The sequence below is a fragment of the Lycium barbarum genome, chromosome 7 (genome assembly GCF_019175385.1).
Source record: "Lycium barbarum isolate Lr01 chromosome 7, ASM1917538v2, whole genome shotgun sequence".
Taxonomy (NCBI): domain Eukaryota; kingdom Viridiplantae; phylum Streptophyta; class Magnoliopsida; order Solanales; family Solanaceae; genus Lycium; species Lycium barbarum.
The window spans coordinates 55,706,333-55,731,571 of NC_083343.1; the positions used below are offsets into that span (position 1 = coordinate 55,706,333).

A 25,239-nucleotide genomic window follows, 5' to 3' on the forward strand; every position below is an offset into this window, starting at 1 on the left:
TGAGAGCGCCAAAACGTTCTCCCAGCATATTCCACTCCAACCAAAGAGATTACAAAGATCAAGAGGCAAGAATCAAGGTACCCATGTGTTAGAAGTCTTGCTAGGGTTAGTAGGCTACAAGAAATTCTTGGGTATTGAAGCTAGGGTTTTCACATAAGTTGATAGCTGCTCGAAAGCTCATTCCCATGAGATAAAAGGTTAGTTTTCATGCTTATTTCAGGTTATCATGAATGCTTGGTTGTTGAACAACTTGGGTAGAAGAAGAAAGTAGAAAATGAGGTCTAAATGTAGCTTTTGTGATGTTTTTGAGTAGTAAGGTAACTTGAGTCATGATTCTAAGTTTGATATAGGTATAATCTTTTTATGGAAGGTAGTAATAGTGATGAGGAAGCGTTGTATGAAAATGTGCTAAGAATGGGAGTGAAGTTATTAGTATAAGTTGAGCATGAGAATGAATTTTGAAGGCTTAATGGAATGTGATTACTTGATTATGATATTGTGGATGTTATTATGGATGTTTGGGAGTTGTTTTGTAATACGGTGGAAGTTGACGAAATAGGGGAAATGCTGCCCAATTTTCATTAGATCAAGAATTATTCTAGTCTGAATTTAAGAGTATCATCAAGGCTTAACCATGGTATGAATCCTTCTAAATGTAGATTTTTCAAGCTTCAACGGTGAACGTTAAGTAGTTAAGAAGACCAAGGGGTATATAAGGTTAACCCTTCTTTCATTAAGGCATGATTACTTTGTTATATACCCTCTCATGAGTTCCATAATGTCTTCCGAATGACTCTATCTCTAAAAGTTACTAAAGCTCATGATCCTCGATACTTTCACGATGCTATTACCTCCCTTATATGATAGTTGATCCTCTAAGGATAGACGTAACGAAAACGATGATGGTGCTGATGTTGATGATACTTATGGACTCTTATGTATACGTGTCTAAGTATGTATGAATGTTATGTAACACCGAGCTTATATGGCCGGGTATGATACCTATCACGCGCACACTACTGCCGTTGGGTACGGATACCACTGAGCCTTGGTAGGGCCACGTATGTATAACACCGAGCCTTGTCATGGCCGGGTATGTGAAACACCGAACCTTCATGGTCAGGTATGATACAAACATATTTATATATATACATGAGTAAGCATTAAAAATGGAATGTCCCTATGAGAGACAAGTAAGTAAATATGATGATGGCCATTAGAGGTACAAATGGCTCTATTGCCTTCCGATTCTTCTATCTTATGTTATTTCTTATGCTATTTCTTATGCTACTACTATGATGTTGATTATGCTTTACATACTCAGTACATTATTCGTATTGTCGTCCTTTTGTTTGTAGACGCTGCGTCATGCCCGCAGGTGGACAGGGAGACAGGCTTGATCCATAGATTTTTTGTTCAGGGACTGCATAGAGGAGCTTCATTTCATCCAAAGCTACAATTGTTGGTATTATTCTTTTGTGTACATACATATGGGCTTGGTGGGGTCCTATCCCGTCTATATGATGTTACATACTCATCTTAGAGGCTCGTAGACAGTTGTGTATGGTTAGATGTCTTGTAGCCTTGTCGGCTCACATTTTGTATATTATTTTGTTAGCCTCGTCGGCTTGTGCATATGGACATAAGCATTGTTATTGATGATGATAAAAATGTGTTGTTGCCCGATGTGATTGGCATTGTGGATGTATAGAATTTATGAGTAGGTCATGTGGCTCACCTAGATGTGAATGTACGGTAATAGGTGCCCGGTTGGGTTAGCACCGGGTGCCCGTCATGGCCCTCCGGTCGAGTCGTGACAAACAGTTGACGGTACATACAAATCAGCGAGGAGCCGTAACGATTAGGAGTTAAGATCACCATAATGGGAACAGAGCAATAACTGGATATTAGTTGGCCACTGACTATATACATAAGAACAGAAGGCTATAAAACTTATGGATGAATTCGACAAAGAGTTAAGGGAAAATGAGAGGAGACTGATAAGCTCACATTGCAAGGGTATGAAAACCAGGGTTAAGATAAGGGCAATCAGTGAAAACTTTAAGCTCGCAAGCTATAACATTAGAGGACGAATGTTTTAAGGGGGGGAGGATGTTACATCCCATACTTGCGGATAAGCACTTATCAAATTTGAGCATAAGAATATTGGACTACGGCTGAGTAAAGAATCTTCAGAGTATAAGAGACGAAGCATTATTAAGTACATTCTATGAGTAAAGGATACATATGAGGAATTCCGGGAGGTCCTATAAAGAATTGAGTGGAAGGAATTGAGTTAGTATGACTTTGGAAAAAAGATAAGCGTCACTTTGAACAACAAAGTATAAGTCAACTTGGGGAAAGAATATCTTTTAGTATATGAGGAGTTTTGAAGTGAAACGAAAGCCTAAAATGAAGTTCGGGAAGTCTAGTTTCCAACGCAATAAACCGTGCATCGATCAGGCATCAGAATCAAACATTGAAGGAATTTCAAGACGAACTACCAGGGCAGAGGATAACTCTGCCCGAACGCGCCAGGAAGTAGCGCGAACGCGTAGAGGAGCAACTCTGCGCGAACGCGCCACAAGGCTGCGCGATCGCGCAGAGCAAATTTTAGGTCGGTGGAACCCGACTCTAGAACACTATATAAAACCCCCCTCATTCTTCATTCAAAAACACCTCAAAAACTCTCTAATATTTTGGAAATTTCCTCAACCTTCAAACACCAAAGTTTAGCCCGAATTAAGTATAATCTCCAGATTCAAGTTCAGACATCGTATAGTTACGATTATAAAATCGTATTGCGATGGATCTTGGCTTGGATTCACGACGGATATTGAAGATATTGCAGTTCCAGCGGAAGTAAGGTATGAATCTTCCCTTGTTGATATTAATTCAGGTTACTTACGGAGATAAGGCTACTAAATGACTATATAATAAAGTTGGTTAGTTAATAAATTTGGAAAACATCGTGGGGGATGGTTTATGGAGCATATTGGTGTTGATAATGTTGTTGTTGATGTTGGTATTGTTGTTGTTGTTGTTGGTTGTTGGATTGTGAATTCGGGCTAGGCATATAAACAGGGGAGATGCTGCTCGAATTTCGGTAGATTCTAAATGGAATTAAATTTAAGGCTTAAGATGGGCGTATGGCATTGAGCCTAACAAAAGTATGAATGGTTTACATGTAGATTTATGATCTTGGAGGGATAAACATTGAGTGGCCAAGGAGACCGAAAGGTACATTAAGGCTAGTCCCTTTCTTTCTAAAGGCATGATTCCTTTCTTGTGAATCTATACATGTCTTCCATAGTGTCCTTATATCCAAAAGCTAGAGATTTATGATTCTTAGAGTCTTATGATGCTAAATATGAGTATGCTTTTACGATGATAATGATGATGATGATTGTGATGATCTTATTTCTAGAAACTCCAAAGTTATGGTTTTAATACTATCATGAGATCATTGAGTATCTTTCATGATTTTCTTGATTTCATCCATTGTTGTTGACCTCACCTTATGATAGTTGTTCCTTCAAGGTGAGATATAGCGATGATGATTGTTCCGCAGCACTACTATTACAGGCCATCTTTATCTCATGCATAAGGCCATCTTTATCTCATACTATTTTATATATGTATGAGAAATGTTTTTGTGAAAAGGCTAAGCATGCATGATATCTGCCTTAAGAGGCAATTGGAGGTACAGGCCATCTTTATCTCATGTTATGTTTCATATTTCTTATTATGTTTTTATTCATACCTTACATACTCAGTACACTATTCGTACTAATGTCCTTTCGTGTGGGCGCTGCGTTCATGCTCGTAGGTTCAGGTAGTCAGCCAGACGATCCAGCCGAGTAGGACCTCCACTAAGCTGCAGTCAGTGCGCTCTATTTGGTTCGGTGCTGCAGCCCTTTTTGGTATGCTATCATGACATGTAGATATATGGGTATGACAGGGCCTTGTCGTGTCCTCCCTACAGCTCATATTCCATAGAGGTCTGTAGACAGTTGTGTATAGTAGGAGTATTGTTTAGCTATGTCAGCTTTTATTTTGTTGTACTTCATATGTAGTGGCCTAGTCGGCCTACACTGTTATCCTTGGTACGCATGATTGTTTAAATATATGTATGTACGGGTTGTGAGTTTTCGATGCAAAATTCGTGTTAACTCTACCGGAGACGGTATAGTTCAGTTATGAGTTATATATGGGCCACCAGGTTAATCAGTGAGAAGTAGGTACGAGTATAGGGGTGATTGGTCAGTAGTGGTCGGGCACTCATCACGGCTCATCGGTTTGGATCGTGATAACAAGAACGCAGCTCAGACGATAATTCAGCCTTTGAAGAAGTGTCACCTCTCATGTATAGTAATTGATGAAAGAAAGCAACTCTCACAATAATAATTATGGACAAACAAATTAGGTCTCTTAAATTAGGAGAATGGGAGAATGCTGATTGAATTTTCCACTACTCAAACATGTAAGGATCCTGAAAGATTCGATCGATTACATTTTTATAAAAAAGCCTTATATCACTAAAATAATTACCAGATATTGCTGTCATAAAATTCATTTTTTCCATCAATCTTCAGATAAATTCATTACTTAATCCTATGAACGGTAATTTTTGCACATATGCACAACCATAAAAAGAGGAGTGCATTTTGATATCTGAAAGAGGCTTTTGATGCTCTCTAATAAGAGGAAGGAGATCAGTTCCATCAGTTCTTCTTACTTTACTCTTGCTACACGAAGAGAGAAGAAAGATTCCTAGTCTCACTTCCTTAATATTCTATTTGTAGAATACTAGATGGGCATGGCCCGTGCTCAACACTAATGCTCTATCACTTTCGCTATGGTATTATTAGTTTTATAATTTACAGGAAGTTGATTCATTCATCATTCGTAAAATTATGGGAAGTCATCAAACTTCTACCACTGTAATAAACAAAGATAATCAGAATTATAGAAGGAATAAAATAGGCTCCTGTATGCATTTAATAACATTAATCTTCATTATTCTGGCATTAAGTATATCAAAATAGTTACCGAACCATGAAATCAACACTGATCCACATTGAAATCAAAATAGATTAGATAACCATTACCCAAACACTACTACGTAGATATATGCATATTAAGGGCATGGATGCATAATATGCCATTTTTATGTATGATAAGCACAAAAGATAACACAACTACATTCTACGTCCCTAGCACTATTTAGCTCAATCGTACTTGAATACTATAAACACTACAATTATGTAATAAAAAATATACTTAGGAAGTATTTGCATTTTCAAGCACATCACTCAGCATGCTTAATTAATCATTGCTATGAGTACCAGCTTAATCCCCAACTTGATAGTGAGAGCTTTGCTCTTCCAAAAACAGCAAAGTGGGAGAAGGTTGTTGTACCTTCAAAAAGCAAACAAATACCAATAGTGTAATACATATTCTGCAATAACTGGCAGGGAAAATATCATAGATTATCCTAAGAGCTGCATGACCTTAACATACTAAACTAACCAAAAGATAAAAAATTCAAATCGTTCGTGTACCTGTCCCAATGGAAGAATGAGTGATCTGTTCCCCTGCGGATCATGATCTTACCACTTTGTCCCTGATGGCCAGCGAGGAAAAATATCTTCATCATTTAAAAATCCAGGACCAATCTTTTATCAAGTGCGGAGCTCAACATTACACGCTGTAAATTGTTACATTAGCTGTAAATTAAGAAAAAATATATATAACTTGTATCTTATAGTTCAGCCAAAAAAATTGATAGAATTGATCAGAAAAGGAAACCTACTAAATGCACTTAGTTTGAAGATGTAGGTGCAGTTACGCATTTCTACATATATTCATATGCATAACTGTACTAAGCACTAAATCAAGAACAGTGCAAATGTCACAATTAATTTAAACCAAGAGTGTAAGAGTAGGACTAAAGCTAGCAAGAAAGTGGATAAGTTCTACTAACTTAATCCATATTATGAGTCTGCTAAAGCTTTTGAAAGACTACCATAACAGTTTTTTGTAGTTGTGGTTTAGGTACATGTCTTGTTGCTTTTGTTAATGAACTTCTTTTTCCTTTTAATCTTTCGGAGGAATTTGCATGTTAAGTTCATATAACATATCATGACAACTCCAGATTCTGATATTACTAAGGTACTATATTTTACTATAAAATAATAAGATGAAGTTCAGGAAATCATTTCAGAAGGGAAGTGTTAAGAGATAATTATATACAAAAATAACAGTGTTTCCCTCTCTATGTACAGTTTAAACTTTTAAATGAGGCAGTTCACTCAAATTTAACTAAAAGTACCTAAAGGACCATGTCTGAGGAAAAAGGGACCTGCTTCTGTTTATGAAACCTAGCAACCAAACTGATCCCATTGGGCTTGTGTTGACCAGATCTAGCAGTGAGTAGTAGATATTATTGTTGCATAGACAAACTCAGAGATGCAATGGTAAACAGTGAACAGATTATGACAAGGAAAATCTCATATCATGTTTATATTTGTACACAAATAATATGAATTACAGGGTCCAACACCAGTAAATGCCGCAATTATTATGTTTGCACTGGTAACTTTATCATCAAATATGGATCCTTGAGTACTCAATTTCTTTTGGTGATTCTGCCAAGCACAATGTTTGTGTTAGATAGAAGTCTACTATTTAGATGTTTACTTGGAAAATTTTCTCCTCTGTCCCAATTTGGTTATTCAATTCTAACTTGACGCAATTATTTAAAAAAGAATACACTGCATACTTAAATACCCCACTTGTGGGGTTGCATTAGGCATTGGTTGTATACTACATACTTAAAAGCCGTAAATCTAGTCCATGAATTCTCAGTTGTTTTGGACATTTTATCAAACACTAAGCGTATCAAAGTTCTAACTAATTTGGCTTTAGGACAAGAAGAATGGGCCTAAAAAATGAAAACCAACAGAATGAGACTGGTCCCATATCCTAAGTGAGAGCAGCATAATAATAGCTGAAACTAAATATTTGAAGGAGAACAACTGAATTTCTCATCCAGAAAGAGTTGCTATTAATGTTCAGAGTCAGCTTATCGACAAAATGTTCAAAATCAAGTAAAAGAACCATTTGCACGCAATTCTCGACCAACATCTGGAAAGTTGTATATTCAGTCGAGGAGAAACAAAATTAGCAATTGAAGAAGGTGGATGTTGAATATAAGGAAGATGTAAACAGCTATAGTTGATAACATAGCAGGACAAAAAAGTGGAAGAGTCTGAAGACTGATTTGTATGCAGTATGCTTTTGTTGTCTAATCTCTGGATTTAATTTTTCTGATTGAAAAAATGTTTTCCTTTTCAGGAGACATCAGCTATGTCCAAAAAACAGTGGCACTTTTGTTGCATAAGATCAACCATAATCTCACAAGATTTCAAGCAGAAGTAATCACAAAGAACCCATAAAGATCACTATTTTCGCCAACACCCATATAGATTATCTCATCAGATTAAGAACTAAATCTATCTACAAAATCTTTCTACTAAAACACACACACACACATATCAAGAAAACAAAAACAGGAATAAATCAACAGTCTGTTCATTCAGAAAGCAAATTCATTTAAAGGAAAAGCTAATCTAAGGAAAAAGTCGAAACCCACTATTCTAGTTACCAAATATCCTTGAAAACACCATGAATCATACACAGATAAACTTCAATCCCATCAAATCTAGAGCGAGATGTCTCCCAATCAACATCTCCATACAATACCAGTGACTAATTTCAACAGCACCAGCACATGTTTAAACCCTTTATTGAATCTATTCACTTACCAATTCAGATGAAGTGTCAAATTTCACTACTTTCATCAAATAAATAGAAGGAAAAAAAAGAAGAAGTTGAATTCTTAACCAACTCAAATCAACCAATGCACAACAATTTTAAGAACATTTTTAGGGTTTACCAAGAATCACAATCAACTATCACTCACATCATCGAAAGAGGAACAAAAAAATAAACATCTTTACCCAAACAACAAAAATTAAGACATACCTAGATCAAATCAGACACAAATCAACATACCCTGATGTTATTTTCACAAACAAAAAAAGTTTCATACCTACGCTTCCTATTTCCTACGCCAACTTAGTACATGCCCCAAGAGAAAGCACCCAAGTTGTAAGGAAAATGGCCAAAGCACTCGAGCATATCTGGGTATAAACATGCGACAACCTTGGTTACTGGAGATTAGGGCTTAGAGATTGGTAGACCTGCTGGTGTTTCCATAAAACAAATAAGTGTTTTTAATTTTTAGAATGTTTTAGTTTTATTATATTTCATTTGGCAACTATGTTTTCAAGGAAAAAAGGTTTTTAAGTTCTCAATGTTTTGGTACTCTATTTCATTTGCCGCTCCTCTTTGGCGCTCAAGGCCCAAATAATGAATTGCGATTTGGGACCAGTTACTGATTTTTTTAGAACTAGATTTAGTACATTCTATAAAGTACACAATTATGGACCAGATTATTATCTCATCCCTATGTGTACTTTTAGGGACCGAATTTTTATCCCGTCGTTAAATGTTGGTCGCAGATAAGCCTTTTTCTTGTAGTGTTTGGGCCGTAAATCACCAATAGTAGCGCACCCCCACTGTTATCATAATATAGTGTGGGTTCGTCCAACATATGGTTCATTCATCCAATATACGGTTTGCAAATCCAATATATGGTCCATATATCCCACCTTCGAGATGAAACTTGGACGAAACGTATTCTCTTCGATTCATTTAACCTCTAATCCTTCCAAAGCATACCAAACTTAAACTTAAACCCCCGTATACTCAAAATGGACATGTCTATTCTCAAGAAACCTAAATTATACTATCCTCTCAAAATCTACGACGACCAACTCATGATGGAACTCAACGTACGAAAGTACGAGGTGTAACATCCTTCTCTCCTCAGAAACATTCATCCTCGAATGTTAAACTCTCAAAAGTCCATAAAATTTTTGATAGAGTCTTCTCCATAATTATACGGCTACCCACCTGTCATGCAGCCCAATAACACAATATAATGCCACATAGGGCTACAACAATCAATTCAACCTCACACGAATGAAAGTAACTGACAATATAGTGGTTACCTAAAGATGATGGTATCATGGCCTGGACCTGCTCTAGGGTCGGAAACAAATAGGGGTATCTACATATCATATCTTCCTCGGCTTTCCAAGTAATCTCTTCTACATTCCTATTCCTCTCGAGCACTTTTATGAACACTACATCTTTTGTTCGCAATCTACAAACCTAGCGGTCTAGCAAGAACTTCCTCATATGATAACTACTCTGTAACCTGAACATCAACTATAGGTATGACTTTGGAAGGGTCTCCGATGCACTTAAGAAGCATGGATACATGGAAGACTGAATGTGTTACGTCCCGTATTTTATACATTGGGACAATCCGGATTAACTATGATAAGTTAGGGCCAAGACCATTCCGGGACTTGAAGTCGAGACTTTTGACCTTCGATTTTATTTTGAGACATAAGTTGTTCATGAAATTGTTAGCATGGAACACTTAGGAAAAGTTGGGACCAAAAGTCACATAATTGGAAGTTGAAAATCATGCAAGTAGTCCCACACTTTGTGGCCAATTTTAATTGGTCCAACTCATGTGTGGGCCATGGACACATGGAGAATTTATGTGGAGGCTTAAAAGATGACTTCTAAGTCATCTCTTATCATTTCAACACTTAGAAGAAATCAAGAAGTTGAAGAACAACTTCAACACCCCTCTCGGTCAAGAACAAGAGAAAACCAACTCCAATTTCATCCCTTCCAAAAATATTTCTTTGGTGCAAATCCACTAATTGAAGGTCCCTAAGTAACGTGGAAGTGTTGTTGGAGCGATCAAGCCATCCGTTTAGTAGATCGCAAACCCTAGACAAAGTGTGGAGTTGAAGAAGAAAGGTAAGATTTGATCTTGTTTTATGTGTCATAAATGTTGTATGCATGTTGTAGTATGCTAAAATGGACGAAAATCATGAGATAGGGTATGTTGGAAATGGGTCGTGTGCTTGGTGTGTTAGCCGTGTGAGATGTGTGTATGTTGTGTGGTGTGGAGGTGATGAATTGATCTTATGTAGCACGTTTGATTGTTGTAGTGTGTAGGATGGCTAAGAATCACTAATATATGCATGTGTGGTAATAGCCGAATGTGGGTCATACTATATGCCAAAGAACGCATTAATGTCGCTTAGTGTTTTAGTGGTTGTTGTGATGACTTTTATGTTGGAAATGAGAGTTTAATGTCGCAAGTTGATATGGTAAGTGTTGTGGACTGATTTGGAGAATTATGTGCAATTAATGCAACTTTTATTTTCATGAGAATAGCATTGTTAGAATGTGGATTGGTGGTGCAAATCATGATTCGAAAGTCGGAAGTGTGTACAGCGAGGTTCTCGGGTTTGGGACTGTTTTCGGAAAAATTGGAGCGATTGTTGGATTGTTGGAAATATTGTGTAAATTGTTTAAAATGTCCTTGAATATTGTTGGTATGGGTTCGGGTTGGAAATTGAATGTATGAGCGGTGATGTGGCTTGAATGTAAGCCGTCGAATTGAATATTATGAATGTTATTGAATGATGAAAAAGAGAGCTATTAATGTTATATTGCCTTTCGGATTGGTCATTGGGGTTGTTAGGTTGGTTATTGTTGTTGTGATTGTTGATTTGGCCGAGTTAAATTCTCGGGGTTGGCCTTTTTACAGGGGAAATGCTGCCCAAATTTCTGTAGACTTGAGTATTAGTTTGGAGTAAATCGCCTAAGTGCCTATGGCTAATGTTTGATATTCGTTGGCATATTTGTAGAACTTGGAGAGCCCGAGGCGTAGGTTGGGATTAGCTTGAGTTGGGCTAGCTTGGAGTGCGTACGAGGTATGTAAAGCTCAAACCTTCCTTCTTTTGGCATGCCTTAGTTATACATAGGTTATATCACGAGCCTCGAGGAAATTCTAAATTCGCAATCCGAGTACGTTATGACTCTTATATATTTCTTGGCACTCGTATGTTTGATGTGATGAAATATGAATCCTTATGTCTTTAAAATAACTGATTTCCAAATGTTTCACAAAAAGTTTTGTTTTAAAGAATTCCGTAATTATGGACGCCATATCTTTCACATAAAGGCTCGGATTGCTTCGATATCTTCGTAGGAGTTTGTATGGCGTATGATGAGTATGTTCTCCATAGGCGGGCCCAGCTCGGGTCGATACTCGTCCGTGGGTCCCGCGACTTTCCTTTATGTAATTCGGAAGACTTTTGAAATAATTTGGTATGACTATTATTTCGATTTCCAAGTATGGTCATTTTACTTATATTTGAGTCCATGATAATGATTTTATGCATATGGTTACTCACGACTCTGCTCGTGCGTTCTGTTATATCTTTCACCGGATCCCGGGCCGGTTCTGTTGTCGTGCGCACTTTGATATATTCCGGTGTTATGCTGTGTTGATGGTTCACCGAGCCACTCGCTAGAGGGCCGGGTTCCACTTATATTTGGCGTTATGCTGTGTATGGCGTTATGCTGTGTTATGATGTGTGACGGGGATACGGAGATTTGAACCTTCTGGTGTTATGTTGTGTTATGGCGCCATCGACGGGCGGGCGACCATATTCTCTGTGCCCTATGCATGACTTATATTTTGAGAGTAAACATTTTGATATTTTGGGTTTGCACTTATGTTCTGTACTTCTATTTCGTTTATGCCTCAGATTTGTTTTCTGTATCTTCTGCTTTGCATACTCAGTACATATTTCGTACTGACCCCCTTTCTTCGGGGGGCTGCGTTTCATGCCCGCAGGTGCAGACGCACAGTTTGGTGATCCAGCCGTTTAGGATACCCTCTTCTGCTTTTTGGAGTGCTCCTCTTATTCCGGAGCCTACATTTTGGTATATATCTTCGTTCGTTGCATATGTATGTATTTGTTCAGGGGTACGGCGGGGCCCTGTCCCGCCATATGATTTGGTCTGTCTGTTTAGAGGTCTGTAGACGTATATGTGGGTTTTGTGCCTACTTCTGTACGGGTGTGTTTGTATGATCCCACTTGCCATGGCAGCCTTGTCGGCGTGCATTTGTATATGTTTTGGGCTGTTGCGCCATTTGATAGCCTTGTCGACTTCTGATATATATGTACATATATGGTTGTGTTTGAAATGTGTCTGAGACAGTTTGATATAATTTGAGGCAGCGTGTGATATTTGTGCCCGTATACGCTATCTGTATGTGATTCGGATTTGATGAGTGTGTTCGGGTGCCCAGTTCGGGCACTAGTCACGGCCTACGGGGTTGGGTCGTGACAGAATGTACAGACTCTAAGTTTGAAGTTAGGTCTAACTCATAGGCTACTTGGCCTACTCTACGCACAATCTTGTAAGGCCTGATGTACCTAGGGCTAAGCTTGCCCTTCTTACCAAATGTCATGACGCCTTTCATTGGCGACACCTTCAAGAACACCTAGTCATCTACTTGGAACTCTAAGTCTCATCGTTGATTATCGGCACAAGACTTCTGACCACTCTAAGCTTCTAATAATCTCTCCTGTGTGAGCTTAACTTTCTTTACCGCCTGCTGGACCAAGTCAGGCCCTAATAGTCTGGATTCTCTAACCTCGAACAGTCAAATAAGGGATCTACACTTCTGCCTATAAAAGGCCTCATACGGGGCCATTTGAATACTAAAATGATAATTGTTATTGTACGCAAACTCAATAAGCACAAGTGGCCATCTCAGCTACCTTTGAAATCCAACACACATGCTCATAATATATCCTAGAGCGTCTAAATAGTGCGCTCGGCCTGTCCGTATGTCTGGGGATGGGAAATTGTACTAAGATTTACCTGTGTCCCCAATCCCTTCTGGAAAGACATCCAGAAGCAAGCTGTGAACTGTGCACCTCTATCTGAGATAATAGATACTGGGACACCATGGAGGCATACTATCTCTCTTATACATAACCTCGCATACTCCTCAGCAGTATAAGTAGTCCTGACTGGCAGAAAATGTACTGATTCTGTCAGCCTATCAACAATCACCCAAATACAGTCAAACTTACGCTGAGATCGGGGTAAAACTGTAATGAAATCCATATTAATCATCTCCTGTTTCTAAGTTGGTATGTCTATATCCTGCAACAACCCACAAGGCATCTGGTGCTCAACCTTTACTTGCTAAGAATTGGGACAGTGGCTATGAACTCGGCTATCTCCTTCTTCATACCATTCCACTAATAAATCTCCCTAATGTCTTAGTACATTTTCACCGATCCTGGATGAATAGAATAGCAGGAATAATGAGCCTCCGCTATAATCTGCTGGCGTAACCCTGCAACATCGAGAACACACAATCTGCCTCGATACTTAAGGACTCTGTCCTATGATCTCGAATGGTGACTTCTCCTTCAGCGGAGCTGTTTCTCTATAATGGGTCAATAAAGGATCTTCATCCTTACGCTTTTTTCACCTCGGCTACTAAGGATGATATTGTTGTTTCTTGGATAGTAACTCCTGCATCCCTTGAGTCTATCAATCTGACTCCCAAGCCGACTAACTGATCAAGTTCATGATCCAACTCTCTTTTCTCAGCCTGCAAATATGACAAGCTACCCATAGATCTGCGGCTGAGAGAATCAGCTACTATATTTGCGTTCCCTGGATGGTACATAATATGAATATCATAATCTTTCAGCAGTTCTAATCACCGCTTCTACCACAGATTTAACACCTTCTACTTAATGATATATTGAAGACTCTTATGATCTGTATAGATATCCGCAAGAAACCATATAACTAATGTCTCTAGATCTTAAGGGCATGAATAACGGCAGCTAAATTCAGGTCATGGGTCGGGTAATTCTTCTTGTGCTTCCTGAGCTGCCTAGAAGCATAAGCAATTACCTTACCATGTTGTATCAATTCACAACCCAATCCGATGCCTGAAGCGTCACAATAAACAGCATATCCCTCGAATCTCTGTGGGAGTGTCAGAACTGATGCCTAAGTCAATATGTCCTTCAACCCCTAAAACCTCCGCTCACAGGTGTTTGTCCATGTTATATCCCGTATTTCGTACGTTCGGATATCCCAAAGTAGTCGTGACGAAGTAAAGGGAATGACCATTTTCAAAAATTTATTATAATGTATAAGTTGTTGTGAATATTATTTACGAACATTGGTAGTATGGAAATAGTGAGGAAGACTAAGGGTAAAAAAGAAAATTCACGAAAAGGGTTCATGGAAAATATTGCGAAGGACTAAGGGCAAAATGGAAATTTCACAAAAAATATCAAGAATGTTCTTGAAGGGCCCTTGGCCGTGTGGCATGCCCCTATATGTCCACATTTTTATTAATTAATAACGGCTAATGGTAAATTATAACAACATAAGGGGCAAAGCTTGCCAAAGAAGACATTAGTCTTCTTTGTTAAAATTTCAAGAAAACTCTAGAAACAAAAAATGACAAATAAGTCATCTTTGCCACCAAATTAAGAAGAATCTAGAGATGGATAGGTGGCCACATAAGATTCGAGGAGACTATATATATATATATATATATATATATATATATATAAGGAGAGGACTAATTCATCAATTTGGAGAGTTGAAGAAACAAAGAAAAAAGAAGACACTTTGGAAGAAAAACAAAGGGCCAATTTCGGCCAAGCTTGGAGGTAACAAGAACCTTGGAAAAATTTCTCAAAAATTACTCTCTAGTAATTGGAAGGTCCCTAGCAAGGAGAAGAGGTCATTGGAACAAGTAGAACATTTATTGTTGCAAGATCAACATTCTAGCCAAGTGGGAAATTGAAGAAAAAGGGTAAGAACTTAATCTTCTTTTATATTTTATGTATGGTTGTATATGTTGTGGTGTGTGGGAGTGAATGGAACTCATGAAGATTATGAAAATATGGATGTTGAATAGTTGTCCGTGTATATGTAGTTGTGGCCGTGTGGTCATAGTGTGATTTGGAAGAGAATGGATTAATTCTATGTAGTATGTTAGTTGTTGTTGCAATGTATGGAAAAGGATGGAAATTCATGAAAATAGGGGTGTAGTTGTTGTGGCCGAGAATGTTATTGTGTGGTAAGCTATGATGAATTGATTTCATGTAATATTCTAGTCGATGTCGTTGCGGATTCTATGATATTATATGAAGGTTTAAAGGGTTGGAACGAAATGGAAATTGGTTGTAGATTGGTGGAGAAGTTGATGTAATATTAGTATGCTTCTTTATGTTTGTATGGATATGATGTTAGCAATGCATGGTTTTAATGTGGGTTATGAATCTAGAATAAAAATGTGTGGTTACACTTTTGTTGAAGTTTTCGGGTAGCATTAAATCATTGTGAATATTGTGAATGTTGTCGGACTATGTAGGAAGAGCGCTTAATGTTAGAATGTATTCTTGAATTGATTATTGACGTTATAGCTTGGTTGTTGGTTGGGTTGCTGTTGAATTGGGCCGAGCCATATTTTCGGGGGTGGCAAATTACAGGGGAAATGCTGCCGAAATTTCGGCAGACAAAGTGTTACTTTAAAGAATCAACTTCTAAAGGCTCTAATCAAGTTTTGGTAAACATGACCAATTTGTAGATTTTGGCGGATTTGGAACGTGAATTTGGAGTCGCATAAGAAGCAGAAAAGGTATGTAAGGCTTCACCCTTCTTTCTATGGCATGTCTTAGACGGAATATGTTGGATATGAGCCTCGGGAATAACTCTACCCTCCGGAATCCGCGCCTAAAGTTTTCTCTTTTTCAATCAGTAGAATTGAACTAAAAAGTGTGCAAAATGTTGGAAGAATTTCCTAAACCTCCAGAACTCGCATAAATAGGACCCGACTACCCTAAAACCCTCACAAGTAACGCCATGACATGTAACATATGTAAATTTGGTACGCCGCCTCATTTGACCCGAGGTGGGCCCATGGTCCCCGGATTTTCCTTATTGTTCCGTTTGATCTATTTTGAAGCAGAATCCAAAGAAAACTTTTGATCCTTATCCCGTTCACCGAGTGACAAGTACTGTAACTATGCTAATGAGGATACTTCTATGATGACAATGATAATGATGATGTTAAGAAAGGGAATATGCCTATGATAAGTATGACAAAGATGATTCCATGACTAAGATGATGAATATGATCTTATAATGATAACGATGCAGTACAAGATGAGAAAATGCCTACGGTAGATGTGTTAGCAAAATGTTCTGCTATGAAAAGGAAAATATGGAAACGTTAAACTAATTCTTGATATCTCACCTCTATTTCAGGTAATGACTACTCTAAAAGGTCCTATGTATATGAAACTGTAACCTATGACCCTATTTGATGTTTTCCTCATAATGACACTTTTCATTGGTAGTCTCGCCTCATAATACTCGTTCCTTCAAGGTGAGACAAAGCGACTATGGTTGTTCCATAATGTAATCGGAGGCTACCGACCTTCCGTCACTTTGATGGACACATGAATTTCTTTGAGCTCTCATGCATGCCAATGGTATGACATATGTATATGAATGTGAATATGTATATGTATATGTATACGGGGAAAAGGGAAAGGGCCACTGTTATATCACCACCTGATTCAGTTGGATTTCATCCCGGACGCGGGATATGGGAGAGCCGGATACGGCGTCTGTATATGTGATATATATATTTATATATAATATGTTGGGACACTGTTGGGGAGGGGGGTGGGAGTGCCGATGTACTCGGCGTCTGTAAATATGAATAAAGGATTCCGTTTTCTGAAATGTTCTGTTTTATGTACATGTAAGTAAGAAGTACTGTTTTTCTGAAAAAGGGACTAAGCATGCATGGCATCTGCCTGAAAGGCATTCATATGTACAGGTTACTTCTGTCCAAGATAATCTCCATATGTCTATTCCGTTATTAATCATACTGTATATTCCTTTATTATGTCACTATTCATGCCTTACATACTCAGTACATTACTCGTACTGACCCCTCTTCTTCGGGGGCTGCGTTCATGCCGCGCAGGTACACCAGATGAGCCACAGCTATCATAGAAGATGTTCCAGCGGAGTTGGCAGGCTCCACTTGTTCTGGAGTGTTGCCGAGTCAGAGTGTCTGAGCCATGATGTTTGTTTGATGTTAGAGACTTTGAAGACAGAGTCGTGGGTATAGAGTGTCGATAATATGTTGTATCATAAAGTCCATGTGATTGCAGATTCTGTTTGACTTGAGTACGATGGAAAAAAAAATCTCTTGAAAGTTTTACTATGTTTTCCATTTTTATTGATATAAGAGTCTAAGAAAGTTAAGTATGTAACAAGAGTCAGCGGGTTCGCTCGGCTCCAGATATGGGGTCGGGTGCCCATCACACCCTAGTAAGGTCGGGGTGTGACAAAGTGGTATAAGAGCAGGTCGGTCCAAGGGGTTGTCTGCAAAGTCGTGTCCAGTAGAGTCCTGTTTATGGGTGTGAAGCCGGCCACATTTATAAATAGGAGGCTGCGGGACATCTAGGAAATATTGACCTTCTTTCTGTCTTAGATCGTGCGATAGAGCCAAGTCATAAGGAATAAGGTTTCCCTATATGAGCTATATGTATAACGAAAGAAAACGAGCAAGGCTGCGGAAGCTTATGAAGGTAAGTCCCGACGTAATTGTTCTGTTACCTGAACTGGAAGTATTGGATGGCGGGAATGTGCCATATAGTCGTACGTTCTGTGAGGCCTTGATGACATTAGCCGCATGCAGGTTTTGAATAATAGAAACAGTAAAAGAGGTTCTGCCAGAACGGGTACGTCCCACAGGAAGAGGTATGGCAAAGAGATACTGTGAATAGGTAATAATTGAAATGCGTTAGTTCAGAAAGGTTATGGCCTTGGACGTGGCGACGAAGGTGGGATCGCTATCATCGGGAATCTGGAAGTCCAGGACAGGAGGTAGCCATACACACAGGTGAAAAGTGAACAATGGGAACCAAGAAGGGTAAAATGGTAATTAAGAAAGAACGGACGTGTTACGGAAATGTCCCGGAGCTTGTAATACTTCGGTTTGCTTCAGAATATGTAATAAAGGTCATGTGAGGAAGCGGACGTGAAAATATCAGCATTAAGACATCGAATTCCAGTGAAGTCTTGAGGTTAAGCGTGCTCAGGTGGGAGCAATTCCATGATGGGTGACCCCCTGGGAAGTTTACAGGAAATTCTACATATGCGGACATAAGAGACAAATGAGTAGATAGAGTAACCTAAGGAAAACTATAGTATATGGGACGGTTGGAAACCATAAGAAGACGCGTGAAACAAAGCAGACTAGCTCGGTGAAAGGACAGAAAGTGCACCACAGTCCCGGGATTAGGATAGGCTTGAACAGCGCTTGGAAGTATTTGGTGAACTAGTTGACAGTGAATATGTATGTATATATGAATGTATAAGATATCCCGTACACGACTGTATCGGTGGCGTGCGAGCCCCAAAAACTGAGACTACGGGAGGAAAGGTATTGATTACGCAATGGTGCCGAAGTACGAGTGACAACAAGAATAAATGGTACAAGTGCGGCGAGTGAACTGTTATTATTTTACTATAGGTTGAGGTCGGAAATTCCAATATAACGATACTCGGAAAAGAAAGAGAGTGTGATTAAATGGAAGATAGGAAGCTTAAATGTCGGAAAAGGGGAAAGTTAAGAAAACCTTAGTAAGTGAAACCCCCGCGAGAAATTAATGGTAAAAGTACGAGACCACTAGGATGAAAATTCAAGTAGGCATGTGAGACGAGATAGAGTGAGGTAAAAGGAAACAAGGAGAAATGTGGAGCGGTTGAGAGTTGATTTCAACAAGTAGGTCTAAGAGAATGGTGACCAGGGTAGAGGAATGTGAAGTAAGAAAAGGAATTCTCAGGATGGTGATGGTGTTGAGGTGACAGATCTGTAAAAGTACAAGTATGTAGCCATAGTAATATGCTTAGAGGTTTAAGAGAGTAACGGAACGTTTAAGCAATATGGACGCACAACTACAATACGAACACGTAGTTAAGAAAATATTACGAGCAAGAGAGCTGAGCAAGTGAAAGGACGAATAAAGGATAGAAAGGCATGGAAATGTGGACAAATGAGGACCTAGACAGGAAGTAAAAGAAGAGCTTAAGATAAGAAGTTTTCGATATGTAGGCAAAAAGTTGGAAAAGGAGGTGAGAAATAAGGTATAAGCGAAGACTTCATAAAGGACTATCAGCATATAAGGAACCCCTTAAAGGGGGGGGGGGGGGGGGAGGCCATATCAGGCTTACAAGGAATAACGATGAATGAAATGAGCACCAACACATGAAGTCAAAGACAAGTACACCTGTATCAAGAAGGTACGAAAGGAGACTGAAGAAGAATTGTAGTAAGAATCCAAAGGTGTGGCTTTTGTTAAGATATGGTCACGAAACAGTAAAGGAAAAGAGATGATCTGAGAAAGACAGGGATAATACGTTGGCCCAACAAAGTAGAAAATCCACGACACGGGAAGAAGATTCATGTAAAAACCGAGAAGTTAGATTATAAAAGGAATGAGGTAAAGGATAAGGAGTGAGCGTGAAGGAAAGGACGACTACAAAGGGACCCTCCCGAAATATTATGACACTCCATAAGACCAGTTGAACATTCGAGGATGAATGTTCTAAAGGGAGGGAGGATGTTATATCCCGTATTTCGTACGTTCGGATATCCCAAAGTAGTCATGACGAAGTAAAGGGAATGACCATTTTCAAAAATTTATTATAATGTATAAGTTGTTGTGAATATTATTTACGAACATTGGTAGTATGCAAATAGTGAGGAAGACTAAGGGTAAAAAAGAAAATTCGCGAAAAGGGTTCATGGAAAATATTGCGAAGGACTAAGGGCAAAATGGGAATTTCACAAAAAATATCAAGAAAGTTCTTGAAGGGCCCTTGGCCGTGTGGCATGCCCCTATATGTCCATATTTTTATTAATTAATAAGGGCTAATGGTAAATTATAACAACATAAGGGGCAAAGCTTGCCAAAGAAGACATTAGTCTTCTTTGTTAAATTTTCAAGAAAACTCTAGAAAAAAAAATGACAAATAAGTCATCTTTGCCACCAAATTAAGAAGAATCTAGAGATGGATAGGTGGCCACATAATATTGGAGGAGACTATATATATATATATATATATATATATATAAAAGGAGAGGACTAATTCATCAATTTGGAGAGTTGAAGAAACAAAGAAAAAAGAAGACACTTTGGAAGAAAAACAAAGGGCCAATTTCGGCCAAGCTTGGAGGAAACAAGAACCTTGGAAAAATTTCTCAAAAAATTACTCTCTACTAATTGGAAGGTCCCTAGCAAGGAGAAGAGGTCATTGGAACAAGTAGAACATTATTGTTGCAAGATCAACATTCTAGCCAAGTGGGAAATTGAAGAAAAAGGGTAAGAACTTAATCTTCTTTTATATTTTATGCATGGTTGTATATGTTGTGGTGTGTGGGAGTAAATGGAACTCATGAAGATTATGAAAATATGGATGTTGAATAGTTGTCCGTGTATATGTAGTTGTGGCCGTGTGGTCATAGTGTGATTTGGAAGAGAATGGATTAATTCTATGTAGTATGTTAGTTGTTGTTGCAATGTATGGAAAAGGATGGAAATTCATGAAAATAGGGGTGTAGTTGTTGTGGCCGAGAATGTTATTGTGTGGTAAGCTATGATGAATTGATTTCATGTAATATTCTAGTCGATGTCGTTGCGGATTCTATGATATTATATGAAGGTTTAAAGGGTTGGAACGAAATGGAAATTGGTTGTAGATTGGTGGAGAAGTTCATGTAATATTAGTATGCTTCTTTATGTTTGTATGAATATGATGTTAGCAATGCATGGTTTTAATATGGGTTATGAATCTAGAATAAAAATGTGTGGTTACACTTTTGTTGAAGTTTTCGGGTAGCATTAAATCATTGTGAATATTGTGAATGTTGTCGGACTATGTAGGAAGAGCGCTTAATGTTAGAATGTATTCTTGAATTGATTATTGACGTTATAGCTTGGTTGTTGGTTGGGTTGCTGTTGAATTGGGCCGAGCCATATTCTCGGGGGTGGCATATTACAGGGGAAATGCTGCCGAAATTTCGGCAGACAAAGTGTTACTTTAAAGAATCAACTTCTAAAGGCTCTAATCAAGTTTTGGTAAACATGACCAATTTGTAGATTTTGGCGGATTTGGAACGTGAATTTGGAGTCGCATAAGAAGCAGAAAAGGTATGTAAGGCTTCACCCTTCTTTCGTACGTTCGGATATCCCAAAGTAGTCGTGACGAAGTAAAGGGAATGACCATTTTCAAAAATTTATTATAATGTATAAGTTGTTGTGAATATTATTTACGAACATTGGTAGTATGGAAATAGTGAGGAAGACTAAGGGTAAAAAAGAAAATTCACGAAAAGGGTTCATGGAAAATATTGCGAAGGACTAAGGGCAAAATGGGAATTTCACAAAAAATATCAAGAATGTTCTTGAAGGGCCCTTGGCCGTGTGGCATGCCCCTATATGTCCACATTTTTATTAATTAATAACGGCTAATGGTAAATTATAACAACATAAGGGGCAAAGCTTGCCAAAGAAGACATTAGTCTTCTTTGTTAAAATTTCAAGAAAACTCTAGAAAAAAAAAATGACAAATAAGTCATCTTTGCCACCAAATTAAGAAGAATCTAGAGATGGATAGGTGGCCACATAAGATTCGAGGAGACTATATATATATATATATATATATATATATATATATAAGGAGAGGACTAATTCATCAATTTGGAGAGTTGAAGAAACAAAGAAAAAAGAAGACACTTTGGAAGAAAAACAAAGGGCCAATTTCGGCCAAGCTTGGAGGTAACAAGAACCTTGGAAAAATTTCTCAAAAATTACTCTCTAGTAATTGGAAGGTCCCTAGCAAGGAGAAGAGGTCATTGGAACAAGTAGAACATTTATTGTTGCAAGATCAACATTCTAGCCAAGTGGGAAATTGAAGAAAAAGGGTAAGAACTTAATCTTCTTTTATATTTTATGTATGGTTGTATATGTTGTGGTGTGTGGGAGTGAATGGAACTCATGAAGATTATGAAAATATGGATGTTGAATAGTTGTCCGTGTATATGTAGTTGTGGCCGTGTGGTCATAGTGTGATTTGGAAGAGAATGGATTAATTCTATGTAGTATGTTAGTTGTTGTTGCAATGTATGGAAAAGGATGGAAATTCATGAAAATAGGGGTGTAGTTGTTGTGGCCGAGAATGTTATTGTGTGGTAAGCTATGATGAATTGATTTCATGTAATATTCTAGTCGATGTCGTTGCGGATTCTATGATATTATATGAAGGTTTAAAGGGTTGGAACGAAATGGAAATTGGTTGTAGATTGGTGGAGAAGTTGATGTAATATTAGTATGCTTCTTTATGTTTGTATGGATATGATGTTAGCAATGCATGGTTTTAATGTGGGTTATGAATCTAGAATAAAAATGTGTGGTTACACTTTTGTTGAAGTTTTCGGGTAGCATTAAATCATTGTGAATATTGTGAATGTTGTCGGACTATGTAGGAAGAGCGCTTAATGTTAGAATGTATTCTTGAATTGATTATTGACGTTATAGCTTGGTTGTTGGTTGGGTTGCTGTTGAATTGGGCCGAGCCATATTTTCGGGGGTGGCAAATTACAGGGGAAATGCTGCCGAAATTTCGGCAGACAAAGTGTTACTTTAAAGAATCAACTTCTAAAGGCTCTAATCAAGTTTTGGTAAACATGACCAATTTGTAGATTTTGGCGGATTTGGAACGTGAATTTGGAGTCGCATAAGAAGCAGAAAAGGTATGTAAGGCTTCACCCTTCTTTCTATGGCATGTCTTAGACGGAATATGTTGGATATGAGCCTCGGGAATAACTCTACCCTCCGGAATCCGCGCCTAAAGTTTTCTCTTTTTCAATCAGTAGAATTGAACTAAAAAGTGTGCAAAATGTTGGAAGAATTTCCTAAACCTCCAGAACTCGCATAAATAGGACCCGACTACCCTAAAACCCTCACAAGTAACGCCATGACATGTAACATATGTAAATTTGGTACGCCGCCTCATTTGACCCGAGGTGGGCCCATGGTCCCCGGATTTTCCTTATTGTTCCGTTTGATCTATTTTGAAGCAGAATCCAAAGAAAACTTTTGATCCTTATCCCGTTCACCGAGTGACAAGTACTGTAACTATGCTAATGAGGATACTTCTATGATGACAATGATAATGATGATGTTAAGAAAGGGAATATGCCTATGATAAGTATGACAAAGATGATTCCATGACTAAGATGATGAATATGATCTTATAATGATAACGATGTAGTCCAAGATGAGAAAATGCCTACGGTAGATGTGTTGGCAAAATGTTCTGCTATGAAAAGGAAAATATGGAAACGTTAAACTAATTCTTGATATCTCAACTCTATTACAGGTAATGACTACTCTAAAAGGTCCTATGTATATGAAACTGTAACCTATGACCCTATTTGATGTTTTCCTCATAATGACACTTTTCATTGGTAGTCTCGCCTCATAATACTCGTTCCTTCAAGGTGAGACAAAGAGACTATGGTTGTTCCATAATGTAATCGGAGGCTACCGACCTTCCGTCACTCCGATGGACACATGACTTTCTTTGAGCTTTCATGCATGCCAATGGTATGACATATGTATATGAATGTGAATATGTATATGTATATGTATACGGGGAAAAGGGAAAGGGCCACTGTTATATCACCACCTGATTCAGCGGGATTTCATCCCGGACGCGGGATATGGGAGAGCCGGATACGGCGTCTGTATATGTGATATATATATTTATATATAATATGTTGGGACACTGTTGGGGAGGGAGGTGGGAGAGCCGATGTACTCGGCGTCTGTAAATATGAATAAAGGATTCCGTTTTCTGAAATGTTCTGTTTTATGTACATGTAAGTAAGAAGTACTGTTTTTCTGAAAAAGGGACTAAGCATGCATGGCATCTGCCTGAAAGGCATTCATATGTACAGGTTACTTCTGTCCAAGATAATCTCCATATGTCTATTCCGTTATTAATCATACTGTATATTCCTTTATTATGTCACTATTCATGCCTTACATACTCAGTACATTACACGTACTGACCCCTCTTCTTCGGGGGCTGCGTTCATGCCGCGCAGGTACACCAGATGAGCCACAGCTATCATAGAAGATGTTCCAGCGGAGTTGGCAGGCTCCACTTGTTCTGGAGTGCTGCCGAGTCAGAGTGTCTGAGCCATGATGTTTGTTTGATGTTAGAGACTTTGCAGGCAGAGTCGTGGGTATAGAGTGTCGATAATATGTTGTATCATAAAGTCCATGTGATTGCAGATTCTGTTTGACTTGAGTACGATGGAAAAAAAAATCTCTTGAAAGTTTTACTATGTTTTCCATTTTTATTGATATAAGAGTCTAAGAAAGTTAAGTATGTAACAAGAGTCAGCGAGTTCGCTCGGCTCCAGATATAGGGTCGGCTGCCCATCACACCCTAGTAAGGTCGGGGTGTGACAGTCCAGTGGAACTTAGCTACCTTCTGAGTCAGCTTCATCAGTGGTGCTAAAACAGAAGGGAAGCCCTTTACAAATCTCATGTAATACCCTGCCAAACCCAAAAACCTACGAACCTCCGTTGGTGTCGTGGGTCTAAGCCATGTCTTCACGGCCTCTATCTTCTGAGTTTCAACTCTGATGCCCTCATCTGATACAATATGCCCAAGGAAAGCCAAAAAGTTCAGCCATAACTCACATTTAGAGAACTTCACCTACATCTTCTGATCTTGAAGAAAGTACGGTACGCAAATGACCTGCATGCTAAGCTTCTGATCAGGAATAAACCAGGATGTCATTTGTAAACACAATCACGAACAAGTCTAAGAAAGGTCTGAATATGTTGTTCATCAAATCCATGAACACTGTTGGCGCATTAGTGAACCCGAAAGACATAAGAAGAAACTCAAAATGACCATATCTTTTCCTAAATGTTGTCTTCGGGATATCTTTCTCTCTGACCCTAACCTAATGGTGACTTGACCAAAAGTCTATCTTCAAGAAACATCTGGCATGATGCAACTGATCAAATAAATCATCATCCTCGTAATTGAATACTTGTTCTTTATCGTCAC

At 38.4% G+C, this 25,239-nt stretch overlaps 2 long non-coding RNA genes across 3 annotated transcripts; one reads left to right on the forward strand and one right to left on the reverse strand.

Moving 5' to 3' along the window:
* Positions 1-5,096: 5,096 nt before the first annotated feature.
* Positions 5,097-8,475, reverse strand: LOC132603439 (uncharacterized). 2 transcript variants are annotated; one of them, XR_009568303.1, is made up of 3 exons: positions 8,117-8,431; positions 5,565-5,729; positions 5,097-5,421 (listed from the first exon to the last, which is right to left on the reverse strand). It is a non-coding gene; the product is annotated as an uncharacterized LOC132603439 (long non-coding RNA). The 2 variants fall into 2 exon arrangements; XR_009568302.1 differs by having other exon boundaries at positions 5,097-5,729; positions 8,117-8,475.
* Positions 8,476-21,971: 13,496 nt separating this feature from the next.
* LOC132602275 (uncharacterized) lies at positions 21,972-24,387 on the forward strand. The gene is made up of 3 exons (XR_009567702.1): positions 21,972-22,072; positions 22,850-22,900; positions 24,260-24,387. It is a non-coding gene; the product is annotated as an uncharacterized LOC132602275 (long non-coding RNA).
* Positions 24,388-25,239: the final 852 nt, after the last annotated feature.